Source organism: Podarcis pityusensis, assembly GCF_964106645.2.
Source record: "Podarcis pityusensis genome assembly, chromosome: 4".
NCBI lineage: Eukaryota > Metazoa > Chordata > Lepidosauria > Squamata > Lacertidae > Podarcis > Podarcis pityusensis.
Genome location: NC_138027.1, coordinates 5,368,681 through 5,391,020, shown reverse-complemented (window position 1 = coordinate 5,391,020; position 22,340 = coordinate 5,368,681). Strand labels below are relative to the sequence as shown.

The 22,340-nt window shown below is 47.2% G+C and overlaps 1 protein-coding gene across 5 annotated transcripts in view; it reads right to left on the bottom strand.

Moving 5' to 3' along the window:
- PDE2A (phosphodiesterase 2A) overlaps positions 1 to 22,340 on the bottom strand; it is a 374,629-nt gene that overhangs the window by 126,388 nt on the left and 225,901 nt on the right. The window lies entirely within an intron of this gene.

The window sequence follows — 22,340 nt, the reverse complement described above, 5'->3', positions numbered from 1 at the left end:
TAAGGAGCTGGGTCTGTTTAGCCTGGAAAAGAGGAGACTGAGAGGAGATATGAGAGCCATCTTCAAATATCTGAAGGCCTGTCACATGGAAGAGGGAGCAAGCTTGTTTTCTCCTGCTCTGGAAGGTAGGACTCAAACCCATGGCTTCAAGTTACGAGAAAGGAGATTCTGACTATGCATAAAGAAAAACTTTCTGACAGTAAGAGCTGTTTGAAAGAGGAACAGTCTCCCTCGGGAGGAGGCGGACTCTCCTTCCTTGGAGGTTTTTAGGCAGAGGTTGTATGGCCACTTGTCGTGGATGCTTTAGTTGAGAGTCTTGCATTGCAGAGGGTTGGACTAGATGACCCTTGGGGTCCCTTCTAACTCTACAGTTCTATGATTCATTGGCCCATTGGGAAATTTTGCAGGGGTGCAAATCCTGCTTCAATTCTCCACCAGCAGCAGAGTCCCAGATGGAGCTCCACTCAGCAATTATTCCTTCCTTAAAAGGCTGCTCCCTGCCTATCCATTTGCAACCGCCCTCCTTTTCTAGGTTGGGTGCAACGACCCGTGCATTTATTCTTACTGCTCGCTGTTGAATCTTGTGCATTAGCAGCCTACGACCTTGACTCCAAAGCTGCCTCTCCAGACAGCGAGACGTCATTGGTGAGCTCCATCAGATGCAGAGTTAGGAATGCCGTGAACAACGGGCTAAGTTGTCGTGGCTGAGATGAAAGCAGGGGTTATCAGGCTGGCCTCCAACAGGGAGAGGAGCTGGCAGCCAGCCGAGCTTGGCAAGGCGGGAGGGCAAGGTCCTCCCAGCATCCCCACAGAAGTCTCAAGGCTGGGCTGGGCTGGGCCAGGGGCTTTTTCATACAACATAAGAACATCAAAAGAGCCTTGAAGGACCAGGCTAGCTGCCCATCAAGTACAGTATCCTGTTCTCTCGGTTGCCAATCAGATGCCCATTATTGGAAATCAAAACCACTAGAATGTCTCTATTACGCAAATCCATATGATTTGGAACCATGCACAGCTGATGAAGCCCCTTGGGGTGAAACAGGGGAATATCCAGGAATCCTTGTCTTGCTTACCTGTGCCAACATCTACCAGTGCCAGTTTCTTATGCCCAACAACCTTATCATCTTCATTAGACACTTACAAGACTATTTCATGGCAGCGGCGTAGCGTGGGTTGTCAGCACCCGGGGCAAGGCAAGTAATTTGCGCCCCCTAACCCGGGGCAAGGCAAGTAATTTGCGCCCCCTAACCCCTAACCTGCCACCGCTGCCAGCTTCTTCTTGCTGCTGCCTGGGCTGGTCTGGTGTGGTTCTCTCCCGCGCTCAGCGCTGCGCTGGGCGGCCACTGCACTGTCCCTCCCCCAGATAGTCCCACGCTCTCTCTCCGCACCGCACGCCTGGCACCCACCCCCTCCACAGTGGGCGGCGACCCAGCGGCTCGGATCGGATTCGCACAGCCAGCACTGCAGTGAGAGAGAGTGAGTGAGCCAGGTAGGGGCAGAGAGCTGCGAGTGTGAGCGCGCCCCCCCCCCAGATGTTGCGCCCGGTGCGGCCGGCACCCCCTGCACCCCCCACACTATGCCACTGTTTCATGGTACTCTTCTAAGGAATACGTCAGATAGAAAAATACAAGAGAAGATGAAGAAATTAGAAAGGAATGCACTATGGGACTGACAAAATAGGAATCTCATTTTGTACATATAGTGGTACCTCGGGTTAAGAACTTAATTCGTTCTGGAGGTCCGTTCTTAACTTGAAACTGTTCTTAACCTGAAGCACCACTTTAGCTAATGGGGCCTCCCGCTGCCGCCGTGCCGCCATCATGCGATTTCTGTTCTCATCCTGAAGCAAAGTTCTTAACGCGAGGTACTATTTCTGGGTTAGTGGAGTATGTAACCTGAAGCGTCTGTAACCCGAGGTACCACTTGGACTTGGTGGTTAACTGAATAAGCTACATTTTAATATGTTAGGTCACGATGTTGATTTTGACATTATGAGAAAAGGTAAAGGGACCCCTGACCATTAGGTCCAGTCGTGGCCGACTCTGGAGTTGCGGTGCTCATCTGCTTTATTGGCTGAGGGAGCCGGCATACAGCTTCCGGGTCATGTGGCCAGCATGACTAAGCCGCTTCTGGCAAACCAGAGCAGCGCACAGAAACACCATTTACCTTCCCGCTGGAGCGGTACCTATTTATCTACTTGCACTTCGTGCTTTCGAACTGCTAGGTTGGCAGGAGCAGGGACCGAGCAATGGGAGCTCACCTCGTCGCGGGGATTCGAACTGCCGACCTTCTGATCAGCAAGCAGTTTCTAGTAAATAACTTTAAAATTGTTATTATACAGCCTATTACGTTTACGTCGTTATGGGCAGGATCCAAGCACAAGAACAACACTGTGGTCTCTGACAACTGGGGTTCAGAGGCATCGCTGCTTCTGACTGTGAAGGCAGAGCAAAGTCCTTGCGGTTAGAAGTCATCGATAGCCCTCTCCTCCTCCATGAATTTGTCCTGTCCTCTTATAAAGCCACCTGGGTTGGTGTTCGTCGTCACTCCGTCCTGTGGGAGGGAGTTCCACAGTTTAACTAAGCGCTTTCCTTCATCAGTTCCGAATCTTCCAACAAATATGAGTTGGGGAAAATATTGCAGGCAGATCTATCCTTGGCTACTAGCCAGAATCACCCAAAGGGCAACTGTCAACATTTCAGCTTTGCAGGCATAATGACAGAGGGCGGATGTACTGATCTTTCCCTGTTCGTAAGACTTCCTGGGGACCCTCCTGTCTGCCTGGCCGCTGTGGGTGGAGAGAACAACAAGCCAGGAAGGCAGGCCTGTCACATTTGTCCTCTTCCTGGCAAATTGTTCGTCTTGAACTTGCAAATTTGCCATTATTCATGAATTATTCCCTCATTTGCAATGTCACACAATCTGCCGTTCTGTCACAGGGTGTTTTCTTTCCTTCTTTTCCTATTCCTTCTCCCTGTTTTCTAGCACACTTTAGGCTTCTGTGAGCTCTTCCTTGACGTACGTCTCTCAAGCCAAGGTGGGAACTCTCAGGATGTAGTTTGTTTGAATTTAAGATCCGGAATCAGCGTGATGACCTGCTTCAAAAGGACTGGAACAAATTTATATTTTACATGGAAGAAAATTGTAAACATCTGAAAATGTTTGTAGGCTTGAAATGAAATGTTTTGTAATGTATACACAAGGAACTGATTTACCGATAACAAGGTGAAATACTACAATATGATAGAAGGTAAATAAGTGATTACAGAAATGCTAAGAATATGGACAAACAAAGCAAAGCAGAGACATCACCTTGCCAACAAAGGTCCGTCTAGTTAAAGCTCTGGTTTTCCCAGTAGTGATGTATGGAAGTGAGAGCTGGACCATAAAGAAGGCTGATCGCCGAAGAATGGATGCTTTTGAATTCTGGTGCTGGAGGAGACTCTTGAGAGTCCCATGGACTGCAAGAAGATCAAACCTCTCCATTCTGAAGGAAATCAGCCCTGAGTGCTCACTGGAAGGACAGATCGTGAAGCTGAGACTCCAAGACTTTGGCCACCTCATGAGAAGAGAAGACTCCCTGGAAAAGACCCTGCTGTTGGGAAAGATGGAGGGCACAAGGAGAAGGGGACGACGGAGGACGAGATGGTTGGACAGTGTTCTCGAAGCTACCAGCATGAGTTTGACCAAAGTACGGGAGGCAGTGGAAGACAGGAGAGCCTGGCATGCTCTGGTCCGGGGGGTCACAAAGAGGCGGGCACGATTAAACAACAACAAATTAAGATATAGAATTATGTAACAAAATGTGAATATGATAAAAGTGGAAAACTCAATAAAAATTATTTTTTAAAAAATGAAAAGAAACTTTGATGTCTCTCAAGCCAAGGTGGGAACTCTTAGGATGTTGTTTATGTTTGGATTTAAGGACTGTAACTGCGCCAAAATTCCCCAGAGGGCAATTTTCTGAGCTGATTTTTCCAGCTCCTCAATGCCAAACTGTTCCGACTGCCCCCAAAGAATATCCAGCAAAATGCCCCCAATGTCACAGAATGGTAGAGTTGGAAGGGGTTTCCCAGGGTCATCTAGTCCAACCCCTTGCAATGCAGGAATCACTGCATGCAGAAAGGCTGGAGAATTCGGGGAGGTCACATTTGTATGACACGATTCGTTACAGCTGGTGCTACAGCAAAGCCCAGACGCCAGTTGTTGCTTTTCACCTGCCAGCCCATCTCCAAGTCACGCTCTCCCACCATTGGCTGGATTGCTGTGATGTCTTGGCTTGCTCACAAACACTTCAACTGCTCAGGAATACTTGCAAAGAGTTCATATTTTGTGTGAGAAGCTTGAAAGTTGGGTGAGGTGGTGTTTATGCATGTGGACATGTGGTGGGGACTAATCTCACACAACTATGGGGTCAGGACATTATTTACTAACTTACTTTTTTAAAAAAAACTTATATTCTACCCTTCGTCTTATGACCTCAGGGCAGTTTACAAGGTCAAAACAGTCAAGGTAATCAGTAAAAATAAATTATGGAATCACAGACTCATAGAAATGTAAAAATCTCAGCTAAAGCATCCATGAAAGATGGCCTTCAACCTCTGCTTAAAAACCTCCAAGGAAGGAGAGACCGTCAAATGGCTCTTCCCAATGTTTAGTCAGAATCTCCTTTCTTGTAACTTGAAGCCACGGGTTCGAGTCCTACCCTCCAGAGCGGGAGAAAGCAAGCTTGCTCCATCCTCTGTATGCCAGCCCTTTGGATATTTGAAGATATCTCCTCTCAGCCTTCTCTCTTCTGGGCTAAACATACTGAACTCCATAATACAATTGAATAAAACACCAGCTCTCTGTAAAATACCAGTAATCAGTCCAATGTCTTAATTATGAACCGCCTGTGGAAAAAAGAGAGGATTTCAGGCAGCACCCAACGGTTAGCAGAATTTGTACCAGCTGAATCTCTGGGGAGCAGATTTCATAACTGGGTCACTATTGCTAGAAGGTCACAGATCCTGCTGAGGAGGTTCTCCCCAGCAGATCTCGAATCATGGGAATTTATCCTGGGGGAAGAGCTCTCTTATTTAAATGGGCCCTGAGGCACCCAGGGCTTCATATCAGCAGAATAGTTTGTGAACAGGTAGGAAGATGGAGAGCTGAGAAGCCAGAGCTCTCGGTTTTGCCCTGCTGAAGTCAATGGGAATTATGCACTCAGGTAAGCAGGGTTAGGATTGTGACGTAAGATCTCTCCATCCTTGCTGGCACCTGTTTTGCAGCTTTCTGTTTGTTGCCCAGGAAGCGTCAGGTGGGAGAGAAAGTGGCGGCCACGGGCAAAATGGGAGCCTCCTTCTTCCAAAACACACATTGACATTCTCCTTTGCATACGCCTGCCCAGAAGCTATTTTCTCCAGCAATGATAACAGCTGGCTAGTGACGTGGCTCTGATATGCATTATGTAAGACAGCTGCAGAGAGAGAGAGAGCGCGCAAGAGGGGACAGGATGAAATGCTGGTCAATCAGATAACTCCAAAAGCCCACAAACAGGGTGACAAGACAGCATTTGTCCCCCAGCAACTGGTACGCAAGAGGTACACTGTGTCGGAAGAGGGAGGCTCCATTATTCTATGTGCCCCAGTTTAAGAAGGAGATTGACAAGCAGGAATGTGAGCAGAGGAGGGCGACCAAGATGATCAAGGGTCTGGAAACCAAGCCTGATGAGGAATGGTTGAAGGAGCTGGGAATGTTCAGCCTGGAAAAGAGGACACTGAGAAGAGATATGAGAGCCATCTTCAGATATCTCAAGGGTTGTCAAATGCAGGGCTATTTTTCTACACCAGGGGTCAGCAAACTTTTTCAGCAGGGGTCCGGTCCACTGTCCCTCAGACCTTGTGGAGGGCCGGACTATATTTTGGGGAAAAAATGAACAAATTCCTATGCCCCACAAATAACCCAGAGATGCATTTTAAATAAAAGGACACATTCTACTCATGTTAAAACATGCTGATTCCTGGACCGTCCGTGGGCCGGATTTAGAAGGCCATTGGGCTAGATCCGGCCCCTGGGCCTTAGTTTCCCTATCTGTGTTCTACACAAAGAGGTGCCAGAACTCACCATAAACCCCTCCCTCATTTTCTTAACACGGCAGTGGCGCCCACCTGAGAGGCACTGGCTCTGAGTTCTGGCAGGAGAGGACTCCTTCAGAAGGTAGTGGTCTCTCCTTCATTGCAGGTTTTAAAACATAGGTCGGATCACCACTTTTTAGCTGTAGTTGTCTCATCGCAGGGGGTTGGACTAGATGACCCTGGGTGTCCCTTCCAACTCTACAATTCTATGGTTCTCAAATGTGGTGCCCTAATGAGAGTTGTTTTGGATGAGAGCTCCCACCAGCCCCAGCTCTGGCTTCTGCTTGTTTGTACATTGTCAGGTATATGGCACTTTTAAAACAGAAAATGTCTGCCAAATTCAAATATCTTGGCATTTGGAACCGGACTTAGTTACTTTCTCCTTCATCAGGCCAGATGGTTCGGGCAATCAACAATGTGCAGACAGTTTGAAGTTGGAGCTGCCAAACAATGAATGAATAATGAAGCAGAGAAGGAACAAAACTGCGGGAATAACTAACACCTAAGTTTTTAGCCCGAGAAAATGCTTCTTCGCTTGCGAGTGCTTCAGACTGAGCATCACAAGCACAGCAGACGGAAAGTGCTTTTTTAAAAAAGAAATCTAATAAAATAATGATTTGTCAGAGTTGTTGTAGCAGCAGCGCTGAGGAGAGTAATTCAGCAAGGTTTCACGACGAAGCAGACTTTCTCGCAGTTGCCAAGAGTGGAATATTCAACGCAGCCAAAATATCCATCAGGGATATTAAGCCTCGTGCGTTAAAATGTCATTCATGTTCCTGGGATGAAGTTGCTCCATCGAAGCTGGAAGGAGAACGGCTTTACATCACGGATGCCAAGGAAACCTGGCTCTCCCCCTGCCCCCCGCCTGCCCCCTGGCTAGTGTCCAACACTATCCACACAACAGCTAAGCTGAAATCCTTGGCCCTCAATTCTGCAGCCATTCTGTGGTCTGATTCTGCTGTTACATTTTTGTGCTTCCTGGATCTCTTTCTGAAGTCACTGCAGTCTTCAGTATGCTTGTGAAACATGGACCACTTATAAATGCCATCTCCAAGTCCTTGAAAGATTCCATCAATGGTGTCTCCGAAAAATTTTACACATCACTTGGGAAGACAGGCAAACTAATGCCAGCGTACTGGAAGAAGCAAAGATCCCCAGTGTCGAAGCAATGATTCTTCAACATCAACTTTGTTGGACTGGTCATGTTGTGCGGATACCTGATGATCGTCTTCCAAAGCAACTACTCTATTCCAAACTTAAAAATGGAAAGTATAATGCTGGTGGTCAACAAAAGAGGTTTAAAGACCGTCTCAAGGCAAATCTAAAAAAATGTAGTATAAACACTGACAATTGGGAAATACTTGCCTGAGAGTGCTCCAGTTGGAGAACAGCCTTTCCCAAAGGTGTCATGGGCTTTGAAGACACTTGAACTCAGGACACAAGGGAGAAACGTGCTAAGAGGAAGGCGCGCTTGGCAAACCCACACTGTGATCAACTCCCACCCGGAAACCTATGTCCCCTCTGTGGAAGGACGTGTGGGTCCAGATTTGGCCTCCACAGTCACTTGCGGACTCATTGTTAAAACCGTGTTTATGGAAGACAATCTTACTTGGCTACGAGGGATCACCAGAGAAGAAGAAGCCCCTCTCTTTGTGCAATGGATACCTGCCCGCCTTAATGGCCTTGTTCCCACATGTAGTCATCCATGCAACAATTTTTGCTGCTCAACGGACTTTTTTTCTTTCCCCCCCTTTTTAAGTCACGCTACATAATGCTACATTTAGCACTCTCCCCCAAATCCAGCATTTTTATGGTACAGCTGAAGTAGAAACAGGAGTTTCTGCACAAACCTCAAGTTCCTGGCCCACACCAGTTTTCTGTAGAGGACATTTGTTTACTGCAAAGGGGATGCTCAGTAAACTGTAGTTGAAATGTGAAACGGACTTTCTCTACCCGGAGACATCCTTCTTGTGTTTAAAATATATTTATATATAATCATCTTCTCTCCTTCCAAGGCTGGTGTGCATCTTACAAGGACTGATCCGTGTGTTGATTTCCTCCCAGGCATTTAAGGAAAAAAGGAATCTGTTTACTTAAAACTGGAGGCAATCTCGATTTTGCTTTACCAGAAGCAAGGAAGCATTGAGGGAGATGACTTTCAGACCCTCCAAGTGTCCCTATTTTCCAGGGATGTCCCTGATTTAGAGAAGCCCTCCCGGTTTCTGATTTGATCCCGGAATGCCCCACTTTTCCTTAGGACGTCCTTATTTTCCTTGGACAAATGTTGGAGGGTCTGGAATTGTCCGACCCCGAGCCGTCTGAAGGCTATCCTGCATAGGGGAGGGTGTTTTTTTAAAACTTTTAATGTTTTATTGTGTTTTTATATATGTTGGAAGCTACCCAGAGTGGCTGGGGCAACCCATTAAGATGTGTAGGGTATAAATAGGAAAAAATATCATTATGAAATGGGACGCCCCTATTTTCAACGGAGAAATCTTGGAGGGCCTGTCATTTCAGATGAGGGTGGTTTGTTTACAGGACTTGAAAAAGCCTCGAGGAATTTTGCATCATGCTCAGTGCAAGAGTCTTCCATCTTCCCCCAAGTTCAGAGAGTCCATCTCCTCACAAGTCTCTTAAAATATCCCCCTAGGAGAAGCTAAACTGGAGGGCTGCTCCTGTGTCCTTTGAGCTCGAGGTGCTACAGAGCTTCAGCTGAGGATTCTGACTGCTGGGCCCAAAAGACTCCCTGCACAACTGGGATAGCCAACAGGCAAAGGGAATCGTTTACAGTGGTACCTCTGGTTGCAAACGGGATCCGTTCCGGAGGCCCCTTCACAACATGAAAGGAATGCAACCCGCAGTGGCGCGTCTGCGCATGCGCGGGTTGCAATTCACCGCTTCGGCGCATGCGAGTGTCATCATTTTGTGCGTCTGCGCATGCGCGAGTGGCGAAACCTGGAAATAACCCTTTCCGGTACTTCCGGGTCACCGCGTGACGTAACCTGAAAGAACGTAACATGAGGTATGACTGTATTATTTTTATAATTTGTTGGAAGGTGCCTGAGTGGCTGGGGCAACCCAGGCAGACGGGTGGGGTACATATAATAAAGTTGTTGTTGTTGTTTACATTTATATAACACCTTTTCTAGAAGGTTCCTGATCAACCAGTCATCAATTTGAGCCAAGCGAATTTGTGCATCATTCATAAAGATACCCACAAACACATGGCTTCTTTCTTTCTTTCTTTCTTTCTTTCTTTCTTTCTTTCTTTCTTTCTTTCTTTCTTTCTTTCTTTCCTTCCTTCCTTCCTTCCTTCCTTCCTTCCTTCCTTCCTTCCATTCCCTAAGGAGCTCAAGGTGGCGAGCATGGTTCCTCCCCCTCCACATTTAATTCCCGCAGAAACTAGGGCTAGGGTGAGAGGCCGGGACTGCCCCCCAAGGTCACACCTAGTGAGCTTTGTGTCCGAGTTGTGGGGATTCGATCCCTGCTCTTCTGCCAGGTCCTAGTCTGATGCTCTAACCACTACGCCCAGCCACCGTGTTATGAATGATGTGGAGGAAAGAAAGAGAGCGAAATGAAGTCTGTCTGCCTCTCTCACCCACACACTAGAGCCCAGGACAATCCGGGTTCTCTCTCAAAGCGTAATTAGCCAATTAGCCTATCAAATCCATCATCGTTCCTTGACAAGAGGCTTTTAAAGGGATTAGCTATGTTTGTGGAGGATACGTCCATCAATGCATATCAGCTGCTGCAGCTCCAAAGAGAGCCTCCGTATCGTGAGCCAGGGCAGCTGGGATTTCCAGGTGTGGTGGATGATGAACGTCCTGAGATATCAGGCTTTGCAGAGACACCTGAGCAGCCACAGTCATGAGGCTCGGGTGGAGGGGCTTCTGGGAAAAACCACGCACAGACATTCTGGAGTTTTCAAGATTCTGTCTCTGAACCATCGGTGTGTTGGAAACAACACATTTGCAATATGAGGAATGCTCTGCTCTTCTGCTCTTAAGATCCATGGTTCCCAAACTGCGGTCTGCAGACCACCAGTGGTCCATGACCTTCATTGGCGAGAAAGGAGCGACAGGGTGGAAATCTCTAAAACATGCAATGATTCAATGGGCAAGAGATTTTCGATATACCATACAATTGGCAGCATGGGAAAAACTTTGGAGAGAGGAGCTAAAAATTTACAGCGTGTTATACACTGCAAGAAAACTATGTGAAGATGATGTACAGCAGGTATTTAACACCCAGGGATGCAGGTGGCGCTGTGGGTTAAACCACAGAGCCTAGGACTTGCCGATCGGAAGGTCAGGGGTTCGAATCCCTGCGACGGGGTGAGCTCCCGTTGCTCGGTCCCTGCTCCTGCCAACCTAGCAGTTCGAAAGCATGTCAAAGTGCAAGTAGATAAATAGGTACCACTCTGGCGGGAAGGTAAACGGCGTTTCCGTGTGCTGCTTTGGTTCGCCAGAAGCGGCTTAGTCATGCTGGCCACACGACCCGGAAGCTGTACGCCGGCTCCCTCAGCCAATAAAGCGAGATGAGCGCCGCAACCCCAGAGTCATCCACGACTGGACCTAATGGTCAGGGATCCCTTTACCTTAAGTTAGAGAAAATGTGTAGGACTAACTCAAATGTCTGTTGGAAACGTAAGGAAAAAGAGAACACTTTTTACCACATGTGGTGGAATTGTAATAAGATAAAGGAAAAACACACGTTTAAAATAACCTTTGTTAAGGGGTGTTAAGGGAGGTTAAGGGGTGATATGATAGCCATGTTCAAAGATATAAAAGGATGTCACATAGAGGAGGGAGAAAGGTTGTTTTCTGCTGCTCCAGAGAAGCGGACACGGAGCAATGGATCCAAACTACAAGAAAGAAGATTCCACCTAAACATTAGGAAGAACTTCCTGACAGTAAGAGCTGTTCGACAGTGGAATTTGCTGCCAAGGAGTGTGGTGGAGTCTCCTTCTTTGGAGGTCTTCAAGCAGAGGCTTGACAACCATATGTCAGGAATGCTCTGATGGTGTTTCCTGCTTGGCAGGGGGTTGGACTCGATGGCCCTGGTGGTCTCTTCCAACTCTAGGATTCTATGATTCTATGATAAAAGACCAGAAGCGTTTCCCTTAGGAATTTTAGGTGCAGATATACTGGAAGATTTGAGAAGACTGTTCATTTACGGGACAATGGCTGCAAGGATGCTGCTCGCCCAAGGATGGGAAGAGGATAGGATGCCAACAAAGTCAGACTGGCAGATGAAATTACTGGACTATGCGGAGATGGCCAGATTGACTGGGAAAATCAGAAACCAGGAGGATCAAAACTTCAACGGAGAATGGGATAAATACAGATTGTATCTAAAACTGTAAACACAGATGGCATCTAACACTGTAAACACCTGAACTCTTTGGCAGGCTTTCAATAACTCTTGCAACGTTACAAAGATTTTGAACATATTGGAGGGCTATAATTTGGATGAAATATAAAATGGAGTTGATTATGATATTGAAAAGACCCATGGAGGGGAGGAGGGGAGTTTTAAGATTCGGAAGAATTTTAGTTCTGTTTTAAAATGTAAATGTGTTAACTGTGAATTATTTTGTAAAACTAATAAAATTTATTTCCAAAAAAAGGAGGAAATTTCTAAAATGTTGCATGACAGAGAGAAAATGGGCAGAGAAAATGTTTTCTTCCTCCCTCCTAACACTAGAACTTGCAGACATCCTGTGAAGATGAGTCTTGGAAGATTCAGGAGAGATGAAAGAAAGTCCTTCTTCACACATTGCTGAGTTAAACTGTGGAACTCCCTGCCACAGGAAAAGTGACAGCCACCAACAGAGGATTGACCAAATTCATGGAGGAGGAGAGGGCTATCAGTGGCTACTAGGAAGGATGTTTTAGCTCTGGCCCCACAGTTGGAGCCCTCTCCTCCATGAATTTGGCCAATCCTCCTTTAAACCCAGCCAGGTTGGTGTCAATTCATGCTATTGTGCATGAATCCTGTTTGCTGATTTCCCACTGGGGCATCTGTTTGGCTACTGGGAGAACAGGATGCTGGCTCAGATGGGCCATTGGCCTGATCCAGCAACCTCCTCTGAACTTATTGCATTCTTAAGGCAGCCTCACACAAGCACTGCAAAAATTAGTCTTCATGTCTTGTGGATTCAGCGTCACAAAGGATGTTGCTCCTGTTCTTGTTTCCGTTACGTACTTTGTGGGTTTCATTCCGTATTTTTATGTTGCCAACTGCCCTGTCATCATCGGATGAAGGCTGGTATACAAACTTAATAATGATGATAGGAGTGGCATTGTATGCAATTTGACTATTCTCCAAACCTGCCCCACTGCACCATTGAGAAAGTCTTTGCAGAATTCAGCTGCACCAGTGTTGTCTAGAGTTGTTGCACCAGCACTGGAAAGCACTACAACTCTTGTGTGTGTGTGAAAAGGTAAAGGTAAAAGGTAAAGGACCCCTGGATGGTTAAGTCCAGTCAAAGGCGACTATGGGGTTGCGGCGCTCATCTCGCTTTCAGGCCGAGGGAGCTGGCGTTTGTCCACAGACAGCTTTTCGGGTCATGTGGCCAGCAGGACTAAAGCGCTTCTGGCACAACCGAACACCATGATGGAAACCAGAGCGCACGGAAACACCATTTACCTTCATGCTGCAGCAGTACCTATTTATCTACTTGCACTGGTGTGCTTTCGAACTGCTAGGTAGGCAGGAGCTGGGACAGAGCAACGGGAACTCACCCCGTTGCAGGCATTCAAACTACTGACCTTCTGATTGGCAAGCCCAAGAGGCTCAGTGGTTTAGACCACAGCGCCACCCTCATCCCTAAGGGCTTTAAAGGTAAAAGGTAAAGGATCCCTGGACAGTTAAGTCCAGTTGCAGACAACTCTGGGGTTGTGGCGCTCATCTTGCTTTACAGGCTGAGGGAGCCAGCGTTTGTCCACAGATAGATTTTCTAGTTTTCTGGTGAAACCAGAGCAGCGCACGGAAACACCGTTTACCTTCCCGCCGGAGCGGTACCTATTTATCTACTTGCACTTTGACGTGCTTTTGAACTGCTAGGTTGGCAGGAGCAGGGACCGAGCAACGGGAGCTCACCCCATTGCAGGGATGTGAACCACCGACCTTCTGATCGGCAAGCCCTAGGCTCTGTGTTTTAGACCACAGCGCCACCCGCATCACTTGTGTATGTGTAGCAGCCAGGGAATGGCCTCATCCACTTTCTGCTCTGCCCAGCTGAGAATAGAGCCCTTCTCTAAAAATGCCTATAAATCAAATCTCCTCTATAGCGATGGCCACAGAAGACCTGTGAGGCAACCGTGTGTACCTGGAGGTGCGCCACAATTTGGTTGCATAACCACAGATATCCTGGGGAGGTGGACTGGCGGGGGTGGGGGTGGGGAATAAGAAGCTTTTATAAATGGCTCAGAGCAATTTTTCTACTTTTAGAGAACAATGGGACTCTTGCTATTTTCAGAGCATCCTTTTTCTTTTCTTAGGACAGGAGCCTATTTGGGAGCAGAAAAAAAGAACGAAAGTAATTTTTCCATGATCGCTGGCTCCAATTTTTCATAACCAGCCAGATATAGCAGGGCAAAAATAATGGGCTTTCCTTCTGATATGCGAAAGAATCTTCTCCACGGACTGCACAATCTTGGAGGTAAGTTTGACACACAAAGTTAACTCTTCTCTGCTTTGCACATGCTTCTGATTTGTGGAAATTGAAGGCGCTCCTAGGCAGGGATGGTGATAAGGGGGGGGAGGTGGAACAAATTATTGGGGCCTGGGGGTCCAGAAGGAGGCTTGGGGTCCAACTAGATCAGGCACCCCCAAACTCAGCCCTCCAGCTGTTTTGGGACTACAATTCCCATCATCCCTAGGTAACAGGACCAGTGGTCAGGGATAATGGGAACTGTAATCCCAAAACAGCTGAAGGGACGAGTTTGGGGGTGCCTGAACTAGATTATAGGATATGTTTTATGTAATTCCTAATAATATATCTATTTATTTCCTGTTCAGTGCATGCACAGTTCTGAATCACGGCGTGCAAACTTTTGCTGTGAACTGAGTACTTCCAGCTCTCTAGGAACATTCACTCCTGCATTTTGACCCAGCGCAGTCTCATCTTGTTATTCACAGTCGCATTTGCATGCTTTCATAAGCGAACCCTGTGCAAATTCAACAAGGTGTGATGTCCACTACGTTGTGGTACACATGCACATTCAAAATTTAAAGCGTATGGTTAGTTCAGCTGCAATCACGTGAGCACTTATATTATTGATATCAGTCACTAGGATCTTAATATTCTCAACAGGTAAGAATATTATCACATGAATTCTCAACACAAAAAAATGAGATTTGGATGAGTTTTGGATGACCATGTTTCAGGGGTGCTTTATGTGTGATTCCTGCATTGCAGTGGGTTAGACTAGATGACCGCTGGAGGATCCCTTCCCTGCAACTCTTTGATTCTAAGACCGCACATTTACTTGATATCCCATGTAAAGATTTCTAGTCGGTGATCAGGAGGGAACAGATATTGCATTGATAAGCAGTGGAGGGCAGGCCCCATTTGGACTGGTGGGGCAGAAGGCAAGACAGCCTATGGTAGGCGGAGCCACAGCCAAGGAGAGGCGGAGCCAACAGATTTCAGCTTCCCAGATACAATGTTTCCTTCCCCACACATCGCACACTCTTCCAGAGGGTTCTCCTCACGCCCACACACCCAGGAAGCCAGCTTTGCTTCTCCATGGTGAAATAAGATTCTGGCAGATTCCGTTACTTCTGGGTTGCCGTGGGATGCAAGCTGAAAACACTAAACCTGAAGCGTCTTTAACCTGAGGTATGACTGTTTTGAACACAAAAAACAGCAACCATTTGTTGCAGACAAAGGACAGCTGGACATATAAAGGGCCCCATTACCTTCAGGAGCTTAGGGCCTCATCAAACCTAAATCCGGCCCTGGAAACATCCTAAGGAACAGTGGGACGTTCCAGTATCAAATCAGAAACCTGCATGGCTTCTCTAAATCAGGGACGTCCCTGGAAACTGGAGACACCTGGAGTGTCTGCTAGATGACCCTGAGGGTCCCTTCCAACTCTACAATTCTTTGCTTCTTTGTCCAGAGTGCTTTTCCCTCGCCATTGATTAACTGCAGCCATAAGCCATAAGCACCTGAAATTGAAGAGAGAGGCTTCGAATGAGCTCCGTCTCTCTCGCACACACTCCTTGGCTTTTGTGCAAGCATCTGCAGCCTGTGAGCATCTTTGCTGTCCCTCGAGGCCGGGTGTCATTGATCATCAGGACATACTTTAGCTGTGTTGTGATGCTTATGGACGGATCGATGCTGCTCACAAGCCCATCGCAGGGCCTAGTAATGAACTCAGAGAGCAGACGCTGCAGGGAGGGTGTGGATTATAGCTTAGCTAGTGAGGAGAGGCTGAAAGGCGGCGGAGACTGGGGGAAATATGTGGAGGGCAGGAGAGAAAAATCTGCAGCAGGGAGGCAGGGCACCCTAAATATTTTGGCACACCACCCCAATCTCCAGGTGGGGTGAGATTCCAGGGCTTCCTGACGCTTGCCCAGGGTTTGGGTTTCCTTCTGGGAATGAGGCACAGAGGAGACTGCAGTGGCTCGATGATATATGGTTTATTTACACCATAGTTGGCAAACTAAGGCCCGGGGGCTGGATCTGGCCCAATCGCCTTCTAAATCCGGGAATCAGCGTGTTTTTACATGAGTAGAATGTGTCCTTTTATTTAAAATGCATCTCTGGGTTATTTGTGGGGCATAGGAATTTGTTCATTTTATTTTATTTTTCAAAATATAGTCCGGCCCCCCACAAGGTCTGAGGGACAGTGGACCGGCCTCCTGCTAAAAAAGTTTGCTGACCCCTGATTTACACGTATATACAACCTGAGATGATGGAGGGGTTCACAGCATGGCGGGGTTTGAGAGCCAGTGTGGTGTAGTGGTTGAGAGCGGTAGACTCGTAATCTGGGGAACCGGGTTCGCGTCTCCGCTCCTCCACCTGCAGCTGCTGGGTGACCTTGGGCTAGTCACACTTCTCTGAAGTCTCTCAGCCCCACTCACCTCACAGAGTGTTTGTTGTGGGGGAGGAAGGGAAAGGAGAATGTTAGCCGCTTTGAGACTCCTTAAAGGGAGTGAAAGGTGGGATATCAAATCCAAACTCTTCTTCTTCTTCATTAACGCCCCAAAGCGTCTTGCTTCTCTCACAGCTGCAGCCTTGAATTCAAGCAGAAATCAGGCATGGCTCCCGCTTGCTGGCTTCCCAGCCTGCAGCTTGTTTTTGGCTTGCACACAACTCAACTCTCAGTTTTGGCCTTTGTCTTTCCAACTACATGACAGTTGAGAAAGGGAGGGGACCCTTTTTCTCTCTCTGGCACAGAGCCACTTCCTTTGTTGCCTTAATGACCCCTGCTTAGGCCATTACCTCACCAGGAAGCTAGCCTGGCTATTTCAGGAATTTGAACCCTTGTTTAGATTTTAGCACTTGCTGGAACCAGGAATTAGAAGGGTCTCAGCATACAGCTGACTATGGGAGAAGCAACACCCTTTTGGGCTGTTGATGCTGCGAACCCGTCCATCGTAGCCTCAGGTTGTATATATGTGTAAATAAACAGCCTCTTCTACAGATACTGTAATCTCTGCTGTGCCTCAATCTCAAAAGGAATCACAAACCCTGGAACCACTGGAATCTCACAGAACTCGGAGATTGGGGGGTGGGGGCGGGACATGCAACAATTTATTTCTTGCGTGTGTCCTAATGGAAATGTTCTTGCAGACCCTTTGGGCTCTGCCTGTGAGCCATCACTAAATAAAGTCTGACCGCTTGGGAATGGTGTGAGCCGCCATTCTCAAACCCCAAAGGGGAGCTTCCCCCACACCGGCCCCTTTCTCCCCACCCCTAACCCCCCACCCCATTCCATGGGAATGTTTATATTCCTGTCCTGCAGCCCAGTGCCTTGCCCCAATGCCCCAATATTCCTAAAGGGTCCCAGAGCATCCAGTTTGAGAGGAGAGGCAGAGTGGTAGTACAGTGGACTGTACAGTGGCCTGGCGTGCTCTGGTCCATGGGGTCACGAAGAGTCGGACACGACTAAACAACAACAAGTACAGTGGACGCTCGGGTTGCGAACGTGATCCGTGAGGGACGCACGTTCACAACCCGCAGCGCCGCATCTGTGCACGCGCGGGTTGTGATTTGGCGCTTCTCATAGAATCATAGAATCCTAGAGTTGGAAGAGACCACAAGGGCCATCGAGTCCAACCCCCTGCCAAGCAGGAAACACCATCAGAGCACTCCTGACATATGGTTGTCAAGCCTCTGCTTAAAGACCTCCAAAGAAGGAGACTCCACCACACTCCTTGGCAGCAAATTCCACTGTCGAACAGCTCTTACTGTCAGGAAGTTCTTCCTAATGTTTAGGTGGAATCTTCTTTCTTGTAGTTTGGATCCATTGCTCCGTGTCCGCTTCTCTGGAGCAGCAGAAAACAACCTTTCTCCCTCCTCTATGTGACATCCTTTTATATATTTGAACATGGCTATCATATCACCCCTTAACCTCCTCTTCTCCTTTATCATATCACCCCTTAACCTCCTCTTCTCCGCTTCTGCGCATGTGCATGTGCTGTAAGCCCTTTCCGGTACTTCCGGGTTCAGCACAGTGCGCAACCTGAGATCACGCAACCCGAAGCATCTGTAACCCGAGGTATGACTGTACTACGAAGTTCGCCCTGGCCTGGACTCACATTCTACCATGTCCCCAATACTCAACAACATGTCTACATCTACTTTGGCAAAGCAGAGAAGAAGCTGGACCTGCCCATCATGCTATGAATAACGGCACGAGGCTGGAAATGGAAGAGATGCCTTGTACTAATTTTGCATTTAAAACTGGGTATGTATTTTTGCTTTAATAAATCAGCATATAATCAGTCTAATGTGTCGGTGAGACCATATTTTAAAATATTAAGTCGACCAGCTGTGTGTCATCTAGCCTGTATGCCAGCTGTACGTCATCTACTCCTTCCCTCTAAATTATGGGTCAGTCTCCTTAGAGTGCAGCAAGAGCAATACCAGAAGCATTATTGCTGGTTCACTTTTGTTTTACTTTATGTACTTAAACATTGATTTGGCGGGGTTTGTTTGTTTGTTTTGGTAACACTGATTTATTCTGCATTTGTTGAATTGTTGATTTTTGTCATTTGACTTTATTAACATGTTCTGTGATTTGTACAGTGGTACCTCGGGTTACATACGCTTCAGGTTACAGACTCAGCTAACCCAGAAATAGTACCTCGGGTTAAGAACTTTGCTTCAGGATGAGAACAGAAATTGTGCAGCGGCGGCAGTGGGAGGCCTCATTAGCTGAAGTGGTACCTCAGGTTAAGAACAGTTTCAGGTTAAGAACGGACCTCCAGAACGAATTAAGTACGTAACCAGAGGTACCACTGTATGTTTGTATTTTCAATGTTTTGGTGTTTTTGAATGTTTGCTGTGAGCTGCTTTGGGCACAGCATGTTGTGAGAAAGCAGCATATAAGTAAACTAAATCATCAGTCAACGTCATCAGTCCCACTGCAGATACCTGAGAGATGGATCCCTTTGACGCTCTTGGCTCTGGCTGTTATTCCGACAGGGCCGTATCTCCAGCTGCTCAAAAACACTGGAGACACATGCACTGTAGAATACAACCAGGCCTTCCTTGCCGGGGGCTCCGTCAGGTGATGCCCATTTTGGGGCTCTGTTTCTGGGTGAGGCTCCATCCGAGATGCTGCCTATCCCGTCCCCAAAGCCTGCCTAGGGGACCCGGAGGCACCAGCAACAAGAACCCTGAGCATTTGCACCCATCCTAGCCCAACCCGATGCTTTGCAGAACATTTTCGGGGAAGAAGAGGCTCAAATCCATCGGTTGGGTGGTTCCTCAAATGCCTCCTTCCAAGCTGGTGCCCAGAGTCTTGCTCTGCTTTCCTTTGGACCACATCAGGGAGGCCCAGAAGGAGGGTCTTGCCATCTGGGCAGCCCAGAACCCCCAGACACGCTGCTCAGGAGGTCACTTCGGTGTGCAGCAAAAGCAATGCGGGGGGCAGCAGTGAGGAGCTACTGGTCTCTGCAGTCACAGCAGGCATTGGGATTCTCCAGTAGTTTGACTTCACCCCAGGGACAAACTCTGTTGTCTCTCAAGACAGACGGATGCCAACACCAACCCAATCCAGGGGTAGCATATGGCTGGACTGAGCTAACTTCAGATGGAAGGGATGTGATCCATGAGAGGCAGTCAAGTACAACATTCCTTGTAATGCTAGAGAAGACATGCAAGAGAATGTTTGGTCCAGCCAGTCGAAACTTCCTGTTCCTCCTGGCTGGAGCATTCTTCCTTTTACATGTGCTAGAAGGTGGACGTGACCTAACCTGTCCAAGTAACAAAAGGACGAGTCACACAGCACACCTGTCTCTTTTTGACTTCCTTCTCCGTTTGACCAGCTTCTAGCTAGGACTGCTCTGCCAGATCTCAGCTAGCAGAAGCACTGGGATTATTCCCCCGTATGGCATAGATCCACATGTACATATTTGTAACTAAGTCTGCCTTCAGGAATCCAACTGTGAACTGATGTGAGTAAACTTTTATCATCTTTGAATAAGATTGTGGTGTCTTTACTCTTTTTAAGAGGGATTCAAGGGAATTTACCAGGAACGTACAGTTCAATCTGAGACAGAATTAATTGTATAATAGTGAGAGGCTCACACGAGCCTGCAACCAGTTATCTGCTATGTGTGAAAAGGGGAATGTAAAACTCTGCTAAGTAAAGGAACTTCCTAGTGCAAGTTAGGAAGGCTATTAATAAACAATATATCCTCTCCTGCCTCCCTGAACATTCCCACAATAGAGACTTCAGGTCTCTCCGTAAGTTTTCTTTTTCTTTATTTTTTAAAAAATACGCAAGCAGAGGGTAAACAAAGCAAGGACAACCAGCTTGTTGAAACAGCACCTGATTTGCTAACAGAGAAGTGAATCCCCACTTGGCCATCATGGCACTTGCTGGGTGTTGCCGGGGGGGGGGGGGGGCAAGTTGCTGTCTCTCTCAGCCCCTCAGGGCTTCAGTGAGGAGTGGGATGGAGAGCTGAGTAATGCCACCCTGAGCCCCATGGAGGTAAAGGTGGGGTATAAATGCAATAAATAAGAATTAAATAAAAATGCTGGGCTGGATGGATAACGAGTCTGAGCCGGCATTAAAAGACATCTGAAGGCAGCCCTGTTTAGGGAAGTTTTTAATGTTTAATGCTGTACAGTATTGTGTTTTTAATATTTGGTTAGGAGCCGCACAGAGTGGGCAGGGTATAAATAATACATTATTATTATTATTATTATTATTATTATTATTATTATTACAAATACTTTGGACAATATGGATAGATTTAAAATATGGATGATGAAATAGTATGCAGTTGAAAATGCTGACAATAGGACCCCTGGAGGGAATGGTGGGAAGTCTATAGAGATTCAGAGAAATCTCTAAATGAGTATGTATTTGATGCTGTTGTAATTTCACACTTGTAAAATCAAATAAAAATTATTTACGGGGGGGGGGGAAGGCAGATTCTGGCGCAACAAAGGTGACCTGATTCTAAGTCCTTTGAATCAAATGCCTACTCCCTCCCTTAACCCTTAGGGGTGCACAGATTGAAATGGAAGCAAGAACTCCTAACATTAGGGGTGAAAGTGAATGTGATCCCTGTACTTCCATTAGGACGGCTGTAGTGAGTCCTGCCACAACACATGCGCATAATAATAATAATAATAATAATAATAATAATAATAAATTTTATTTACATCCCGCCTTCCCCAGCCGAAGCCGGGCTCAGGGCGGCTAACAACACTAAAATAGTGCAACATTCTAAAAACAAAATCCCCTGTCCTCCTAATGGGGCGAAGACTTCTTCATCTCACTGCACAAACCCATGTTTTTTCAATCCAGTCGGGCAGTCAGGGATGGTTAGCGAGCTTGTTTGAGTATCTGCTCCCCATTAGGGACCCAGCTAGATGGAAAGGAGGAAGGAACACAAGGGAGGCAGGAGGCTGTCCGTAAATAATGAAGCTCACTGTTCCATTTCTCGGTGCACAACGGAGGCTGCCCAGGAGAGAGCAGGCGCTCGCTCTCCTGCTGTTGCAGAAGGATTTATGGCACCAAGGAGGCCTATTATATTTGGGAACAGGCAGGCTCTGAAAATAAGGTGGCGTTCCTCGCCGCCCTTGTCTTTTGCCATCGCATTCCTGTGCCTGGAGGGATAACTTCTGCGCCTGCTTCTACCGCTAAGTTTATTCCAACCTTTTCCCCACAACAATTTATATGTCACTTAACTTCACAGTCTCTAAACAGCGCCCTGTGAGTTTACAAAAGGTAAATCAACTGGGAAACTTGCTTAAAATGCCTGCTTCCATAAATAAGTCACCAGGCAGCAGAGGCTAGACTATGGAAGAAGGAAGCAGTGGTGGACATCAACTTGGATAGACTTTAAAGCAGATTAGACACATTCATGGAGGAAGGGCTATTGATGGCTAGCAGCCACGGTGAAGGTTATGTTCTGTCTCCACATTCAGAGGAAGAAATGCTTCTGAATACCAGTTGTTTGAAACCGCAGGAGGGGGGAGGTCTTCTGTGCTCGGATCCTGCTTGCGGGTTTCCCATAATGGGCATCTGGTCAGCCACTGCGGGAACAGGATGCTGGACTAGATGGGCCCTTGGCCGAATCCAGCAGCCTCTTTCTTACTCTGCTCCTAAGTTCAACAGGGAGGAAGGCCTGTCCGACCTCATCAGGAGAGGGAGACTTCTGCAGAATTAGGCCCATAAAGTTGAACAGGTGAGCAGGTTTACTAGGCAGCTGACAGATGCTGCTTCTTTCCCTGCATGAAACCAAATGCACGTTTTAGAATTTTGCAAAGCAGGCATTAACCCAATGTGAAACAGAACGCACCTCTGAGCGAGGATACGTAAGGGTCAGAGGTGCAGCTAGATAATTTCAGATCCTGAATTTTGTGGGATGTGATATGTAAGTTGTTGAATAGTGGGAAAGATGGATGAAGGACACAGCTCTGTCAGATTCACAGCTCTTTATTGCAGCAGTTAGAACTGCTCCTGGAGTCAGACTGACTAAAGCCTAGCTGGCTGCTTTCTATAATACTAAGTAACTTGTAAC